Source organism: Ascaphus truei, chromosome 1 (assembly GCF_040206685.1).
Source record: "Ascaphus truei isolate aAscTru1 chromosome 1, aAscTru1.hap1, whole genome shotgun sequence".
Taxonomy (NCBI): domain Eukaryota; kingdom Metazoa; phylum Chordata; class Amphibia; order Anura; family Ascaphidae; genus Ascaphus; species Ascaphus truei.
In genome coordinates this window covers 242,992,483-243,011,312 of record NC_134483.1, presented here as the reverse complement: position 1 = coordinate 243,011,312, position 18,830 = coordinate 242,992,483, and the positions used below count along the sequence as shown (strand labels likewise).

General features: G+C 42.8%; 2 long non-coding RNA genes across 3 annotated transcripts; one reads left to right on the top strand and one right to left on the bottom strand.

Moving 5' to 3' along the window:
* The first annotated feature begins 472 nt into the window (after positions 1-472).
* On the top strand, positions 473-4,833 carry LOC142496066 (uncharacterized). Its single transcript, XR_012801894.1, has 3 exons — positions 473-591; positions 2,081-2,579; positions 4,694-4,833. It is a non-coding gene; the product is annotated as an uncharacterized LOC142496066 (long non-coding RNA).
* An 8,267-nt stretch (positions 4,834-13,100) lies between these two features.
* LOC142496062 (uncharacterized) lies at positions 13,101-17,424 on the bottom strand. 2 transcript variants are annotated; one of them, XR_012801892.1, is made up of 3 exons: positions 17,285-17,424; positions 15,398-15,895; positions 13,101-13,241 (listed from the first exon to the last, which is right to left on the bottom strand). It is a non-coding gene; the product is annotated as an uncharacterized LOC142496062 (long non-coding RNA). The 2 variants fall into 2 exon arrangements; XR_012801893.1 differs by lacking the exon at positions 17,285-17,424 and adding an exon at positions 17,265-17,279.
* Between the last annotated feature and the right edge of the window lie 1,406 nt (positions 17,425-18,830).

Below are 18,830 nucleotides of genomic sequence, written 5' to 3'. Positions count from 1 at the left end.
ACCCAAAAGGTAAGCTGCATAGGTTAAGGGACTTCCATAGGACTTGCTTAGGAGTGCCTCCCTACAGTACTGTACAAGTAGAGGAACTACAATAGAACTTAATTTTTATGTACAAAAATGTTGGCGGGTCTATCTATGAAGTTTCAGTTACATCCAGCTTTTATTCCCATCATCAATGGCTTCCTACACCTCTATTTATTTATACAAATAAAATATAAATTCCATTAAGTCTCACTTGGTCTAGAACCCCCAAAATGTTACTTATTTGGTCCATGGACGCTTCATTACATTGTGAGCTGCAGCAAATGTGAAAATACATGCACCCTACAGTAAAGGGGTAAACGTAATATTAATTTCCCAGCTAGCACTACAAATCTCATTCACTTAAAATCTTACTGTCCTAAAAATAAAGTTTTAACATTTTTGAATCGGTTTTTTTTCCCCCCTCGCGCAAGTGTTGCTGGGAGTTGTAGTCTCCTCTCCCCGCTGTTTCCTTGTCTGCCTGCACGTAGACCCGCAGCGAACACAAAATCAGATCAATCCGGAGGCTGGAGCGGTGGTTCCCGTCCCCTGGAAGCACCCACTCCCAAAGTAACTCCAGAAGCAGCGCGGTGTGCATTTTTGGCTCTGTTGCGCGCGGGTGCCGGCAGCTCCCGGGTCAGGGTTCGGTTCTAGCCTCTCTGAGTTGCTTTGCATAGGAGCCGCGAAGCTCTTTACTGGTGTGTGTGTGATGCGTAAAAGTTCTGGTGGTCACACTGGCTGGCGCTCTGTAGTCTCGGTCCAGCCACTGACTGTAGGTTTGCAGCATGTTGACACTAGCAAGCTGCCAGGAAGATCTTTTAATCGGTTGAATTCATCCTTCTGTCTTCAAGGTTTGATTTACTTTGATAATGGATGTGCATACATATGTATTTACTTTCACTGGTGTGTAATGTTCTGGAAAAGGAATCAAATGCATTGGAAGGACTTCTTGTGTTGACTCTTTCGCTGCCAGCGGGGAAATGTGTGCGTGTCTTGCCTCTCTGGTAGTGAATGTGTTAATTTAGTTAGAAGACTAATGTACCAAAACTGTGGTTTAGCTTTGCTATGTTGATGTGATTGACATGATTTTGATCCTGTGGCATGTTGTAGGTGGGTATTGTAAGTAGGCTGATTCCTCGGTTCTTGACAGGTATTTTCTAAACTGGCTTAATCTCTGTGCTGCTGACCCCCACTTTTAACATATCCCAGGTCCTCTTGTATCATGGTTGCTGATGCCATCACAACATAATGGTAGTAGTTTCATCCAATGGCTTGAGATCCATCCCCATTTGGATTGGTGGATTGTTTGTGTATAAAGTGACAGCGAGGAGAGAATATGACGACATAGTAGGGAATTTCTCAGATTGCTCAAGATCTTAATTCACTTAAATGGATTTGGAAGCTTTGGAGGTTTTACATGTGGCATTGGTCACTTGTGTGTTTTCATCTGACTTCTCATGACCCGTGATTGTAGCTTTAATGCTGAACCACAGAACCAACTTCCTCTTTTGGTGGCTTCATTATGTGACAATCCTAGTCTTTTGTGAAATGAAAACGTGCAGCCATTAGTGACCGTATTGGTAATTTCAGTCCTAAAGTTTGGGTAATTGTTCTTTTGTGTGGCAATAGTGCATTGCAGAAGTTCACTGTAGTGTCAGATAATTCAACTAAACGACACTATTGCAGAATTCCTTTGATTTATATTTACCTGTAATGTTAAAACAGTCAAATAATACATTGGATGCAAACCAGAGAACAGGTGTGTGTGTGTGTGTGTGTGTGTGTGTGTGTGTGTGTGTGTGTGTGTGTGTGTGTGTGTGTGTGTGTGTGTGTGTGTGTGTGTGTGTGTGTGTGTGTGTGTGTGTGTGTGTGTGTGTGTGTGTGTGTGTGTGTGTGTGTGTGTGTGTCAGGAGGAAGCTTTATATCACTGTACTAGAGCATATGAGTTTGTCAATTGGGTTGGGCTTAGAAAACAAATGCACTGAGAACCCTCAACAGGGATTTGCTGAGGACTAATGTTGTAATGTGTTAGTCATCCATTATCTGCCTCTTTTCACAGGTTCTCACTGAAGACGGGTGTTGGCATGATGCTGGGTAATTGTGAGTGATCTGTAACTTGTAGTTGCAGAGCACCAGGGTGCAAGCCCCTTCGGGGGGGGGAAGTCAAGCATCTCAACTTGCACTGTGCTGGAACATCTTTCCCGCACGGAAGTACAACGTTATCCTAAAGAAAAAACTGTGTTCAATCAGGAGGGTGTTTCTTTCCAGCAAATCCTAGATCCCAGAGTTGCATCGTCCACCTTCCAGCGCTTCACCTCCTGAAGACGGATGGGCTGTCAACAGCTGTAGGATGCCTGTGGGGCTCGCAGTAATGAAGTAGTGGGCTGATACAGCAGCCTAATTGCCAGGATTACAACGCTGCCTTTTATTTGCCACCGTAATAAGGCAAGGAACAGCAGGGTGAACATGGCCAGCCTCATTAGCAGCTTGATCCTACTATTTCTTATTTTCCAAGACAGCTGTTACTGTTTCAGGAGCCCTAGATCTGTCTTTAAGAGGTGAGGAAAGTTTAAGCTTATGTGAGTGGATATAGATATAGATTATTTTTTTTAAGTAGTCCACTTTATTTGACACACAGATGTAATTGTTTTGTCCTCAAGTCTTTTTTGTGATATTGATTTTTTTCTTAATTTGTGTGTGTATGTGTGTGTGTATGTATGTATGTATAATATATGTGTGTATATATATATATATATATATATATATATATATATATATATATATATATATATATATATAAAAAAAAAAAAAATATGTATTATTATTATAAACGTGTTGGGTATATGATCAGTTGCTGCTCACTGCTGTGCTTCTTTCTGTACGATGAAATCCGCACATTTACATGAATACATTTGTCCTCTGATGGTGTTTAAAAATGAGCTGTGATTGCTAGGAAAACATAAATGTATCAGTCTCTATAATTATTACATTAAATATTTATACGCACATATATTATTCACTACAATATTCTCTGATTATTCCATTTCGTATGCATCTTTCTCTTCCAAAGGCCTGTATTATTTCTGAAAAGCTTTGTTATTTAAGGAAGTATTATTTTTACAGCCACTATACTCATGTCTATTTTGTACAGTGTATTAATAGATCGAGAGTATAGATGATCTACAACAAATTTGCGCAAATGCATGCCAGTTAAGAATTGGTTGGTCATGAGTTCCTAATGTCAACAGATTTCATGCAACAATGCAAACTTCTTGCCAGTTTATATTTACCCATTGAATTTCAATTCCCAACATATTTGGCGCAGAATGCAATTCTGTAATATTGTTTTATTTATTAATGCCATTTCTACATATATTAGCATAGAAAATATCTGTACCCCTGAGAAACTGAGAAACCAGTTTATTTAGATAAAGCAATTGCTTTAATTGTCTGATTCACTGGTCCATCGTGATCTAGCAACCATACGCTTACTTCAAATCCTCTCTCTGTCCCTGTACCTTAAAAAAAAAAAAAAAAAATATATATATATATATGTATATATATATATATCTCAAATGGCAATATTACTGTGTAATTTGCATGTCATTATATATATAATTTATCATTCTATAAATAAAAGTTCTGGCAGATTTATTAGATTGGAAAAACACACACATGAGCAGGAAATGAAAACCGGAGTAGAAATGCTAGAGAAGATTACTTTAGATGCAGAAAGCAGGTATTGTTTGAACAAACATAAATGACAGACATCCTGTGATAGATCCTGATGTTCCATGAACAGCTCTGTTTTATTTATTATGCTTATGTAAATAATATTCTAGTCATGTGCTCATATTAAAATGTTTTATGATGCAAGATCTTTACTCATGCTCCTTCTAGGTTCATCATTAAATCACAAAATGGGTTTAAACTGATGTGAAGGGGTCAACTCATGTCTATGTTGGCATAACTAATTACTTTAATAAGGCATTAAATCATCTACAATGATTAGTCAAGACAATTATAAGATGTGAAAGCATCATAGAATCCCAAATCTAACATTGGTGTGCGTCTTTCTAATTCCATTGAGCTCCATGCTGAAAATGAACAGTTTGGCTGTCCAAGCTTCTTCTACAGCATTCTGGAAAGTGAAAGATACTGCTGCAAACTTCACTGCGTATTACAAAAAGTATCAATGAGTGTGAACTGTTTGCAGCTGTCATATTGCCTCTAGTCTAGGTTTAGGAGCCTAATCAAACCTATTCCTATTCTTCTGGATCCCGTTACCAAGATGGTTTAATGATTTATTTGTAGTAAGATAAATAAATAAATACAGCTATCTTTTATATACTGTCCTATTATCTACTTATATCACAGCCTCTACCTCTGTCACAGCTCACAGCCTTCATTGTCTATGCACTTAGAATTTCCAGTTTTAGTCCTTTTTACTAACTAATACTGTACTTCACTTTCTAAATGTGTTGTCTTCTCAGCATGTGTACGGTTTGCTACTTATATCTGAAGAAAAGATATTGAACTTGTCTTAATTACTTGATTTGTAGTTACAAAATAGAGCTCATTACTGTGACTTGTAGGCATGTAGAACAGAGTTCATGATGGAATAAAAAAAAGAAACTTAAAATGTTTATTTTTCATTATATTTTTATTGAAGATATAAGGAACCATCCAGATCTCTTTCCAATGACTGCTTGGGAACAACACGGCCTGTAATGTCTCCAGGCTTGTCAGATTATACACTGGATATACGAATGCCAGGGGTAACACCAGCAGAGGTGAGGAGTAATTGTTGTTCATATTGTGCTATGATATTGGGGGAAAGAGAACACCTGTGAAACAATGAACGGGATAAGGTCTCCGGTATGGTTAGCACAAAAATAAATGCAGATTTACAACTTTGGTAAGGATGGGCGCAATTACTTCTATTACTTTCTTACCACTTCATTGCAGCAGTTTTCTATCAGTGTGTTAACATTTTTGTCAGAAATGACTAACAAATACAATATGTATTCACAAAGAGAAATTATTGTTGAAAAATAATCAGACATTTTTTGTATCATGTGCTTTTCCACAACTGTATTGTATAGTCTACAAAGGTATAGTTCAATTTCTTGCAATTTTTTGTTGCAATCCATGCAATATCCTGTGTTAAAAAATAAAAAAAAAACATTTCTTTAGTATTAAATTATGCTTACTAAAAAACTATTTTTGAATTCACTTGTTAATGCCATTTTTAGTGAGTTTTAATATAATGAGCATCCTTTGATTTCTATAGCGGGTTTTAGCACACATCCCCAGCAGTGCAAGATTTTTTTGTAACACTTTCCTGTGTGTGATCATTTGTTACCAATATCACCAGCAGTTTGAGCTGTAAACTGTAACAATAGATAATGTTATCTTGGTAATTAAAGGATACATTGTAGCTGCTGAGTTACACGGACTGAAGGATTGATTGAAACTGAAAGGCAGCTGTTTAGTGAACCCTGGGAAGCAGGATTTTGCTGATCAATCATGGGAGAACCAATCAATCATTCATTTAGGTCATTTGTTTTCAATAAAGGTAATGAAAGTGTCCATATATTTATTTATTTAAAGTACTGTTTGGATTGCCTCTTTAAATCTTAATCATGTAATCATTCATTTAGATGATTTCTTGCCTTACAGGAATCCTTGTTTTTAATTGTTGTGCCCAGCCTTTTAGAAGCACTAATGTTCCATTTTCAGTCTGTTTTCCTGTTATACGTCTGAATTAAATTAGCTCTAAATAACTAGCCTCTCATTACCCCTTCTGCAATAATATATTCAGTAGGAAAGTTTCGAGCACTACATTTCATGGTGAATTGTTTTTCAGACTGCTCGGCGGGAAGTAAAAGCAGCAAGATGTGAAATCTTATATGGATTTTTAAAATAAATCAGTTCTAATAATACTAAATGTATTATTAGAATTATTTTTCAATTCTTAATACCATTTTTAATGAGTTTTTAACGCATCCTTTGATTTTCTATAGCGAGTTTAGCCCACCTCCCAAGCAGTGCAAGATTTGTGATAATTTGTTGCCAATGTTCCCAGCAGTTTGATCTGTAAATTGTAACAATAGATAATGTTACCTTGGTAATATAAGGATACATTGTAGCTGCTGAGTTACACTGACTGAAGCAGCCATTATGTTGGCCAAAAAATCCAGGATTTTATAACAGGTGCACCAAACAATTGCCAGCGTAGAATGTAGAATTATACATTGTCACAGGCTTTACATATACAAATAAGAAGAAAACAAATGGGTGTGTGTGTGTGTCAATAAGAGATGGTCCTTTCCCTCTGAAGGGATGCAGAGGCTGAGATGGAGAAGCCTGTTGTTATGCTGCAGTAGGTGATGATGACTCATTGTTGCAGATGGAATTTTTTTTTCCTATTGAGAAAATAATAGGGGTTTCCATTAATGTGGAAAGAAATCTGGAGGCGTGTAAGTTTACCTATAGACCTTCAGCTATCGCACAACGAAATAAGTGCAAGACCATAGTAGGCTGCACATAGTAGCATATTAATTGGATCAAACAACCCCCTCTGTGCAGCAGTGGCACATGATGAACAAGTTTCTCTTCTTGAAGTTATACAGAAGCTGATAGCAAGTTATCTCCAATATTGTTAGTCTGCAGGCACGTTTAGCTCATTAATGCTTCTTGGATGATACCTCACTTGGCCAGCAGCATTTTGTTCTTTAGGTTATTGTTATTGAACCAACACCGTACACTTTTGATTAGCTCTGATTCATGATTTCTCTTTCTGTTTTTAATTAGATGAAAATCTTGGACAGGTTATCTAATTAGATTACTAATTCTTCTATAAGTGCATGCATTTTCGGCAATCATATAATTCGTTGTTACCTAGCTTCCTTCTACTAGTGTGTGCAAGATTATTTCAGCATTTAATTCTTCAGAACCCTCTCTAGCATTATTTATATATGTGTGCTCATTTGCATGTCATTCCCCAGAATCCCTTGCTGCTGTGGAAACACTGTATGCTGGGTGATAATGTTGAATGGCAGGGTTGCAGACCTGCCTAAGACACGTGTGTGTGTGTGTGTGTGTGTGTGTATTAGATTTTCTTAGATGATGGAAGGGAAGTAAACATAATTATGCCCCTTTACAAATCATTAGTAAGACCACACCTTGAATCTGGAGTACAATTTTGGGCACCAATCCTAAGAAAAGACATTATGGAACTAGAGAGAGTGCAGAGAAGAGCCACCAAATTAATAAAGGGGATGGACAATCTAACTTATGAGAGGCTAGCTAAATTAGATTTATTTACATTAGAAAAGAGGCGTATAAGAGGGGATATGCTAACTATAAACAAATATATTCAGGGACAATACAAGGAGCTTTCAAAAGAACTATTCATCCCACGGGCAGTACTAAGGACTCGGGGCCATCCCTTAAGGTTGGAGGGATGGAGATTTCACCAGTAACAAAGGAAAGGGTTCTTTACAGTAAGGGCAGTTAAAATGGGGAATTCATTACCCATGGAGACTGTGATGGCAGATACAATAGATTTGTTCAAAAAAAGGTTGGACATCTTTTTAGATATACTAAATAAGTATACATGGGAAGGATGTTGATCCAGGGATTAATCCGATTGGCAATTCTTGGAGTCAGGAAGGAATTAATTTGTCCCCTTATGAGATATCATTGGATGATGTGACTCTGGGGTTTTTTTGTTTGCCTTCCTCTGGATACTGTATATGATAAAATATCTGTTGTCTAAATTTAGCATAGGTTGAATTTGATGGACGGAAGTCTTTTTTCAACCTCGTCTACTATGTAACTATGTAACTATGTAACTATATCACATTAAAAAAAATTCCAGTGGGGTTAGTGCAAGAATAAAATAAATAAGACAGACAATTTATTGCTTTCTGTTTATCTGAGGAAGCCTCCCTTTAATCGATAAGTTATTAGAGTTTTGTGCCTGAACTGTGTACTTTGTATTTTGTCTAAGAAAGTGGAGTTGGAAGGTGTTTGCATTTGTAAAAATAACATTCACTAGCTGATAAACCCGGCATTGCCCGTGATTGCTGTGGCAGGGAGGGGGGCGAAGGGCAGGGAGGGGGGCGAAGGGGGCGAAGGGCAGGGAGGGGGGCGAGGGGGCGAAGGGCAGGGAGGGGGGCGAAGGGCAGGGAGGGGGGCGAAGGGCAGGGAGGGGGGCGAGGGGGAGAAGGGCAGGGAGGGGGCGAGGGGGCAAAGGGCAGGGAGGGGGGCGAGGGGGCAAAGGGCAGGGAGGGGGGCGAGGGGGCAAAGGGCAGGGAGGGGGGCAAAGGGCAGGGAGGGGGGCAAAGGGCAGGGAGGGGGGCGAGGGGGCAAAGGACAGGGAGGGGGGCGAGGGGGCAAAGGGCAGGGAGGGGGGCGAGGGGGCAAAGGGCAGGGAGGGGGGCGAGGGGGCAAAGGGCAGGGAGAGAGGGGGCGAGGGGGCAAAGGGCAGGGAGAGAGGGGGCGAGGGGGCAAAGGGCAGGGAGAGAGGGGGCGAGGGGGCAAAGGGCAGGGAGAGAGGGGGCGAGGGGGCAAAGGGCAGGGAGAGAGGGGGCGAGGGGGCAAAGGGCAGGGAGAGAGGGGGCGAGGGGGCAAAGGGCAGGGAGAGAGGGGGCGAGGGGGCAAAGGGCAGGGAGAGAGGGGGCGAGGGGGCAAAGGGCAGGGAGAGAGGGGGCGAGGGGGCAAAGGGCAGGGAGAGAGGGGGCGAAGGGCAGGGAGAGAGGGGGCGAGGGGGCAAAGGGCAGGGAGAGAGGGGGCGAAGGGCAGGGAGAGAGGGGGCGAAGGGCAGGGAGGGTGGGGGCGAAGGGCAGGGAGGGTGGGGGCGAAGGGCAGGGAGGGTTTTAGGCGAAGGGCAGGGAGAGAGGGGGCGAGGGGGCAAAGGGCAGGGAGAGAGGGGGCGAGGGGGCAAAGGGCAGGGAGAGAGGGGGCGAGGGGGCAAAGGGCAGGGAGAGAGGGGGCGAGGGGGCAAAGGGCAGGGAGAGAGGGGGCGAGGGGGCAAAGGGCAGGGAGAGAGGGGGCGAGGGGGCAAAGGGCAGGGAGAGAGGGGGCGAGGGGGCAAAGGGCAGGGAGAGAGGGGGCGAGGGGGCAAAGGGCAGGGAGAGAGGGGGCGAGGGGGCAAAGGGCAGGGAGAGAGGGGGCGAGGGGGCAAAGGGCAGGGAGAGAGGGGGCGAGGGGGCAAACGGCAGGGAGAGAGGGGGCAAAGGGCAGGGAGAGAGGGGGCGAAGGGCAGGGAGGGTGGGGGCGAAGGGCAGGGAGGGTTTTAGGCGAAGGGCAGGGAGGGTGGGGGCGAAGGGCAGGGATGGTGGGGGTGAAGGGCAGGGGCGAAGGGCAGGGAGGGTGGGGGTGGGGATGGGGGCGAAGGGCAGGGAGGGTGGGGATGGGGGCGAAGGGCAGGGAGGGTGGGGATGGGGGCGAAGGGCAGGGAGGGTGGGGATGGGGGCGAAGAGCAAGGAGGGTGGGGATGGGGGCGAAGGGCAGGGCCGGAGGGGGCGAAGGGCAGGGCCGGAGGGGGCGAAGGGCAGGGCCGGAGGGGGTGAAAGGCATGAGCGGGGGGGGGTGAAGGGCATGGCCGGGGGGGGGGTGAAGGGCATGGCCAGGGGGGGAGGGGTGAAGGGCAGGTCCGGGAGGGGGTGAAGGGCAGGTCCGGGGGGGGGGGGTGAAGGGCCGGGGGGGTGAAGGTCTGGCTGGGGGGGGAGGGGAGGGGTGAAGGGCCGGGGAGGGGAGGGGTGAAGGGCCGGGCCGGGGGGGGGTGAAGGGCCGGGCCGGGTGAAGGGCCAGGCCGGGGGGGGGTGAAGGGCCGGGCCGGGTGAAGGGCCAGGCCGGGGGGGGGGGGTGAAGCGCCGGGCCGGGTGAAGCCGGGGGGGGTGAAGCCGGGCCGGGGGGGGGTGAAGGGCCGGGGGGGGTGAAAGATCCCTTCCCCTGCGGTTACTTACCTCGCACCGGGCCGCGCTCCTCCTCGGGTTCCTCGGCGGGCTCCATTCCCCCCGGCGAGGCGGAGCTGAGACGCTCAGGTGAGGAGGTGCTGTGGGTAGCTGGCCCGTACAGCTCCCGACTGAGAGAGCCGGAGCAGCGCTCGCGGGGATGGTGAGCTGGAGGCGCGGCCTCTAGGCCTGAAGGTGAGAGCGGCGAGAGCGTGCTCTGGGGGGGGGGGGAGCGGTCTGTGGGAGGGAGCACCGGGGGAGAGGGTGAGCACCGGGAGAGAGGGTTATGTTGAGGTCCCGCGGAGTGGTGATAGGGGGGGTTCCGTTGTTGCGGGCCAGCCGCCGGGAAGGGCGGGGGGTGGGGGGGTCAAGGCCGGGCAGCCGTTAAGGAGGATGGAGTGTGTGTGTTAAGGGGGGGGGTGTTGAGGAGGGTGGAGTGTGTGTGTGTGTGTGTGCGTTGAGGAGGGTGGAGAGTGTGTGTGTGTGTGTGTGTGGCCCGTCACTCCGCCTCAGGCCAATGAGAGGTGTGCGGGGGCGGGCGGCCCAAGGGACCAATGAGATTTCCCCTAGGGACACCGGACATCGAGACAGGCAGGCATGCATACAGTGCTTTCACTAATATAGTATAAGATTTAGGTTTGATTGAGAGCTCCTAGAGAGTACGGTTGTCTGGAGTTCTCATCAGAAATGTAGCTACTACAAGCAATATCCAAAACATTGTAAAAACAGCATGTTTTCCAAAGGGAATGGAAGAGCCGGAAGCAGCCTGAACACACAAAGATTGTATTGCAAAACTCAGACACATCTCTCTTTTTTTTTTTCTTTTTCGCAATGCAGGGACATGGACCTTTACTGGGAAACATGACTGGGTGTAAATGATCGAAAACATGCTAAAATAGTAACTAACTAGAAATAAACAAGGGCAATGCCAATTGGATACAAAATATACAGTATATGGAGGACAAAAGGAATGTATTGGCTAAGATGTGCAGCTATTGTTACTATGGCAGCAAACTAAAAATAGGGGGAAAAAAAGAATAGATTAACTGCGGAATCACTAATTCTGCCGTGCGTTTAGACCATTTTGTGTACTCCCTCTTGGGAGAAAAATTAACCAATAGAAATAATATGTATAAGGGGGTGTCTGTTGACATAAGGTCATAAGGTATTTTGCACAAAAAAAAAAAAGTGGGAAGCAGAGGGTCTCTGGTCATTTCCGCTTCAGGGACCCCTGGCTTCCCGAGATACTTACCTCCCTAGATGCTGCCGAGATCTTGTGCATGTTTAAACATCCCCCATCATGCTGGCCAAAAGAAAGCCGCTTCCTATTGGCTTGTGTTATGCTGGATCTTTAACCTGCCATATTGCTCGCCCAGCCGGGACTGCTTACCGGCATGACCTACGGAGGTAAGTATCCACATGTCATGTATGGATATCCAAAGCAATCATTGTTAAACCAAGCCGCAGTGGTGAGCGAACAATCTGCAGCCCTTTTGAGGCAAACCAGTGGCCTGCCATATTTATTACTTTTTGTATAGCAAATAAGGATACCACTGCAGCCCAGCTTTTCCCAATTATTTATTCGCATACAGTGCTTCCATTGCAGCTAGGGATTCTGGGTAATGACATGCAAATGAGCACTCCCATTGAGTCACTTTTTGCCTCTTGCCCAGTTTAACATGAACCCCTATAAGCTTATGCACCTGTTATAAAATCCTGGATTTTTTGGCCAACATAATGGCTGCTTCAGTCAGTGTAACTCAGCAGCTACAATGTATCCTTATATTACCAAGGTAACATTATCTATTGTTACAATTTACAGATCAAACTGCTGGGAACATTGGCAACAAATTATCACAAATCTTGCACTGCTTGGGAGGTGGGCTAAACTCGCTATAGAAAATCAAAGGATGCGTTAAAAACTCATTAAAAATGGTATTAAGAATTGAAAAATAATTCTAATAATACATTTAGTATTATTAGAACTGATTTATTTTAAAAATCCATATAAGATTTCACATCTTGCTGCTTTTACTTCCCGCCGAGCAGTCTGAAAAACAATTCACCATGAAATGTAGTGCTCGAAACTTTCCTACTGAATATATTATTGCAGAAGGGGTAATGAGAGGCTAGTTATTTAGAGCTAATTTAATTCAGACGTATAACAGGAAAACAGACTGAAAATGGAACATTAGTGCTTCTAAAAGGCTGGACACAACAATTAAAAACAAGGATTCCTGTAAGGCAAGAAATCATCTAAATGAATGATTACATGATTAAGATTTAAAGAGGCAATCCAAACAGTACTTTAAATAAATAAATATATGGACACTTTCATTACCTTTATTGAAAACAAATGACCTAAATGAATGATTGATTGGTTCTCCCATGATTGATCAGCAAAATCCTGCTTCCCAGGGTTCACTAAACAGCTGCCTTTCAGTTTCAATCAATCCTTCAGTCCGTGTAACTCAGCAGCTACAATGTATCCTTTTATTACCAAGATAACATTATCTATTGTTACAGTTTACAGCTCAAACTGTTGGTGATATTGGTAACAAATGATCACACACAGGAAAGTGTTACAAAAAAATCTTGCACTGCTGGGGATGTGTGCTAAAACCCGCTATAGAAATCAAAGGATGCTCATTATATTAAAACTCACTAAAAATGGCATTAACAAGTGAATTCAAAAATAGTTTTTTAGTAAGCATAATTTAATACTAAAGAAATGTTTTTTTTTTTTTTTTTTACACAGGATATTGCATGGATTGCTCAATTGCAACAAAAAATTGCAAGAAATTGAACTATACCTTTGTAGACTATACAATACAGTTGTGGAAAAGCACATGATACAAAAAATGTCTGATTATTTTTCAACAATAATTTCTCTTTGTGAATACATATTGTATTTGTTAGTAATTTCTGACAAAAATGTTAACACACTGATAGAAAACTGCTGCAATGAAGTGGTAAGAAAGTAATAGAAGTAATTGCGCCCATCCTTACCAAAGTTGTAAATCTGCATTTATTTTTGTGCTAACCATACCGGAGACCTTATCCCGTTCATTGTTTCACAGGTGTTCTCTTTCCCCCAATATCATAGCACAATATGAACAACAATTACTCCTCACCTCTGCTGGTGTTACCCCTGGCATTCGTATATCCAGTGTATAATCTGACGAGCCTGGAGACATTACAGGCCGTGTTGTTCCCAAGCAGTCATTGGAAAGAGATCTGGATGGTTCCTTATATCTTCAATAAAAAAAAATAATGAAAAATAAACATTTTAAGTTTCTTTTTTTTATTCCATCATGAACTCTGTTCTACATGCCTACAAGTCACAGTAATGAGCTCTATTTTGTAACTACAAATCAAGTAATTAAGACGAGTTCAATATCTTTTCTTCAGATATAAGTAGCAAACCGTACACATGCTGAGAAGACAACATTTAGAAAGTGAAGTACAGTATTAGTTAGTAAAAAGGACTAAAACTGGAAATTCTAAGTGCATAGACAATGAAGGCTGTGAGCTGTGACAGAGGTAGAGGCTGTGATATAAGTAGATAATAGGACAATATATAAAAGATAGCTGTATTTATTTATTTATTTATCTTACTACAAATAAATCATTAAACCATCTTGGTAACGGGATCCAGAAGAATAGGAATAGGTTTGATTAGGCTCCTAAACCTAGACTAGAGGCAATATGACAGCTGCAAACAGTTCACACTCATTGATACTTTTTGTAATACGCAGTGAAGTTTGCAGCAGTATCTTTCACTTTCCAGAATGCTGTAGAAGAAGCTTGGACAGCCAAACTGTTCATTTTCAGCATGGAGCTCAATGGAATTAGAAAGACGCACACCAATGTTAGATTTGGGATTCTATGATGCTTTCACATCTTATAATTGTCTTGACTAATCATTGTAGATGATTTAATGCCTTATTAAAGTAATTAGTTATGCCAACATAGACATGAGTTGACCCCTTCACATCAGTTTAAACCCATTTTGTGATTTAATGATGAACCTAAAAGGAGCATGAGTAAAGATCTTGCAGCATAAAACATTTTAATATGAGCACATGACTAGACTATTATTTACATAAGCATAATAAATAAAACAGAGCTGTTCATGGAACATCAGGATCTATCACAGGATGTCTGTCATTTATGTTTGTTCAAACAATACCTGCTTTCTGCATCTAAAGTAATCTTCTCTAGCATTTCTACTCCGGTTTTCATTTCCTGCTCATGTGTGTGTTTTTCCAATCTAATAAATCTGCCAGAACTTTTATTTATAGAATGATAAATTATATATATAATGACATGCAAATTACACAGTAATATTGCCATTTGCTCTCTCTCTCTCTCTCTCTCTCTCTCTCTCTCTCTCTCTCTCTCTATATAAATTTTTTTTTTTTTTTTTTTTAAGGGACAGAGAGAGGATTTGAAGTAAGCGTATGGTTGCTAGATCACGATGGACCAGTGAATCAGACAATTAAAGCAATTGCTTTATCTAAATAAACTGGTTTCTCAGTTTCTCAGGGGTACAGATATTTTCTATGCTAATATATGTAGAAATGGCATTAATAAATAAAACAATATTACAGAATTGCATTCTGCGCCAAATATGTTGGGAATTGAATTTCAATGGGTAAATATAAACTGGCAAGAAGTTTGCATTGTTGCATGAAATCTGTTGACATTAGGAACTCATGACCAACCAATTCTTAACTGGCATGCATTTGCGCAAATTTGTTGTAGATCATCTATACTCTCGATCTATTAATACACTGTACAAAATAGACATGAGTATAGTGGCTGTAAAAATAATACTTCCTTAAATAACAAAGCTTTTCAGAAATAATACAGGCCTTTGGAAGAGAAAGATGCATACGAAACGGAATAATCAGAGAATATTGTAGTGAATAATATATGTGCGTATAAATATTTAATGTAATAATTATAGAGACTGATACATTTATGTTTTCCTAGCAATCACAGCTCATTTTTAAACACCATCAGAGGACAAATGTATTCATGTAAATGTGCGGATTTCATCATACAGAAGCACAGCAGTGAGCAGCAACTGATCATATACCCAACACGTTTATAATAATAATTTTTTTAATATATATATATATATATATATATATATATATATATATATATATATATATATATATATATATATATATATATATATATATATATATATATATACACACATACACACACACATACACACATACACACACACATACTGTACACACACAAATTAAGAAAAAAATCAATATCACCAAAAAGACTTGAGGGCAAAACAATTACATCTGTGTCTCAAATAAAGTGGACTACTTAAAAAAAAAAATCTATATCTATATCCACTCACAAGCTTAAACTTTCCTCACCTCTTAAAGACAGATCTAGGGCTCCTGAAACAGTAACAGCTGTCTTGGAAAATAAGAAATAGTAGGATCAAGCTGCTAATGAGGCTGGCCATGTTCACCCTGCTGTTCCTTGCCTTATTACGGTGGCAAATAAAAGGCAGCGTTGTAATCCTGGCAATTAGGCTGCTGTATCAGCCCACTACTTCATTACTGCGAGCCCCACAGGCATCCTACAGCTGTTGACAGCCCATCCGTCTTCAGGAGGTGAAGCGCTGGAAGGTGGACGATGCAACTCTGGGATCTAGGATTTGCTGGAAAGAAACATCCTCCTGATTGAACACAGTTTTTTCTTTAGGATAACGTTGTACTTCCGTGCGGGAAAGATGTTCCAGCACAGTGCAAGTTGAGATGCTTGACTTCCCCCCCGCAAGGGGCTTGCACCCTGGTGCTCTGCAACTTCAAGTTACAGATCACTCACAATTACCCAGCATCATGCCAACACCCGTCTTCAGTGGGAACCTGTGAAAAGAGGCAGATAATGGATGACTAACACATTACAACATTAGTCCTCAGCAAATCCCTGTTGAGGGTTCTCAGTGCATTTGTTTTCTAAGCCCAACCCAATTGACAAACTCATATGCTCTAGTACAGTGATATAAAGCTTCCTCCTGTCACACACACACACACACACACACACACACACACACACACACACACACACACGTTCTCTGGTTTGCATCCAATGTATTATTTGACTGTTTTAACATTACAGGTAAATATAAATCAAAGGAATTCTGCAATAGTGTCGTTTAGTTGAATTATCTGACACTACAGTGAACTTCTGCAATGCACTATTGCCACACAAAAGAACAATTACCCAAACTTTAGGACTGAAATTACCAATACGGTCACTAATGGCTGCACGTTTTCATTTCACAAAAGACTAGGATTGTCACATAATGAAGCCACCAAAAGAGGAAGTTGGTTCCGTGGTTCAGCATTAAAGCTACAATCACGGGTCATGAGAAGTCAGATGAAAACACACAAGTGACCAATGCCACATGTAAAACCTCCAAAGCTTCCAAATCCATTTAAGTGAATTAAGATCTTGAACAATCTGAGAAATTCCCTACTATGTCGTCATATTCTCTCATCGCTGTCACTTTATACACAAACAATCCACCAATCCAAATGGGGATGGATCTCAAGCCATTGGATGAAACTACTACCATTATGTTGTGATGGCATCAGCAACCATGACACAAGAGGAACTGGGATATGTTAAAAGTGGGGGTCAGCAGCACAGAGATTAAGCCAGTTTAGAAAATACCTGTCAAGAACCGAGGAATCAGCCTACTTACAATACCCACCTACAACATGCCACAGGATCAAAATCATGTCAATCACATCAACATAGCAAAGCTAAACCACAGTTTTGGTACATTAGTCTTCTAACTAAATTAACACATTCACTACCAGAGAGGCAAGACACGCACACATTACCCCGCTGGCAGCGAAAGAGTCAACACAAGAAGTCCTTCCAATGCATTTGATTCCTTTTCCAGAACATTACACACCACTGAAAGTAAATACATATGTATGCACATCCATTATCAAAGTAAATCAAACCTTGAAGACAGAATTATGAATTTAACCGAGTAAAAGATCTTCCTGGCAGCTTGCTAGTGTCAACATGCTGCAAACCTACAGTCAGTGGCTGAACCGAGACTACAGAGCGCCAGCCAGTGTGACCACCAGAACTTTTACGCATCACACACACCAGTAAAGAGCTTCGCTGCTCCTATGCAAAGCAACTCAGAGAGGCTAGGACCGAACCCTGACCCAGGAGCTGCTGGCACCCGCGCGCAACAGAGCCCAAAATGCACACCGCGCTGCTTCTGGAGTTACTTTGGGAGTGGGTGCTTCCAGGGGACGGGAACCACCGCTCCAGCCTCCGGATTGATCTGATTTTGTGCTCGCTGCGGGTCTACGTGCAGGCAGACAAGGAAACAGCGGGGAGAGGAGACTACAACTCCCAGCAACACTTGCGCGAGGGAAAAAAAAAAAAAAAGATTCAAAAATGTTAAAACTTTATTTTTAGGACAGTAAGATTTTAAGTGAATGAGATTTGTAGTGCTAGCTGGGAAATTAATATTACGTTTACCCCTTTACTGTAGGGTGCATGTATTTTCACATTTGCTGCAGCTCACAATGTAATGAAGCGTCCATGGACCAAATAAGTAACATTTTGGGGGTTCTAGACCAAGTGAGACTTAATGGAATTTATATTTTATTTATATAAATAAATGGAGGTGTAGGAAGCCATTGATGATGGGAATAAAAGCTGGATGTAACTGAAACTTCATAGATAGACCCGCCAACATTTTTGTACATAAAAAAATAAGTTCTATTGTAGTTCCTCTACTTGTACAGTACAGGCATACCCCGCATTAACGTACGCAATGGGACCGGAGCATGTATGTAAAGCGAAAATGGACTTAAAGTGAAGCACTACCTATTCCCACTTATCGATGCATGTACTGTACTGCAATCGTTATATACGTGCTTAACTGATGTAAATAACGCATCTGTAACAGGCTCTATAGTCTCCCTGCTTGCGCACAGCTTCGGTACAGGTAGGGAGCCAGTGTTGCTGTTCAGGACGTGCTGACAGGCGCATGCGTGAGCTGCCGTTTGCCTATTGGGCGATATGTACTTACTCGCGAGTGTACTTAAAGTGAGTGTACTTAAAGCGGGGTATGCCTGTACAGTACTGTAGGGAGGCACTCCTAAGCAAGTCCTATGGAAGTCCCTTAACCTATGCAGCTTACCTTTTGGGTCAGTGGTGAGATTCATTTTTTTTTTAGCAACAGGCTCTCTCATCGGGGGGGGGGGGGGGGTGTTTTGTGTTTTTTTTATTTTTTTTTTAACGTTTTATTCCGTTGAACAGGACTGCACGGGGGGAGGGGAGGGAAGAGACCAGAGCCCCCCTCACATCTCTCGCAAACCCTCAAATCTCCCCCAAACCCTTTCACATCTCTCCCAGCCCCCCTCATATATCTCCCAGCCCCCCTCACATCTCTCCCAGCCCCCCTCACATCTCTCCCAGCCCCATCATATATCTCCCAACCCCCTCACATCTCTCCCAGCCCCAATCACGTCTCCCCCAGCCCCCCTCACGGCTCTCCCAGGCCCCCTACACGGTTCTCCCAGCCCCCCTAACATCTTACGCTGCCCCCCCCCACGTCTCTCCAAGCCTCCCTCACATCTCTCTCAGTCCTACTCCATGCCTACCTGGGAGGACACAGTCACGGGGAGGGCTCCCCCGGCTTAAAGATTTAGCTAGTACTGTAGTAGAATATCTTGAGTCAGAGCAGGAGAGAACTGCATGTGGTGAGGAGCGCTCTATAGCAGCAGACAGAAAGTTCCGGGTCAGACTGCTAGATGCTGCACC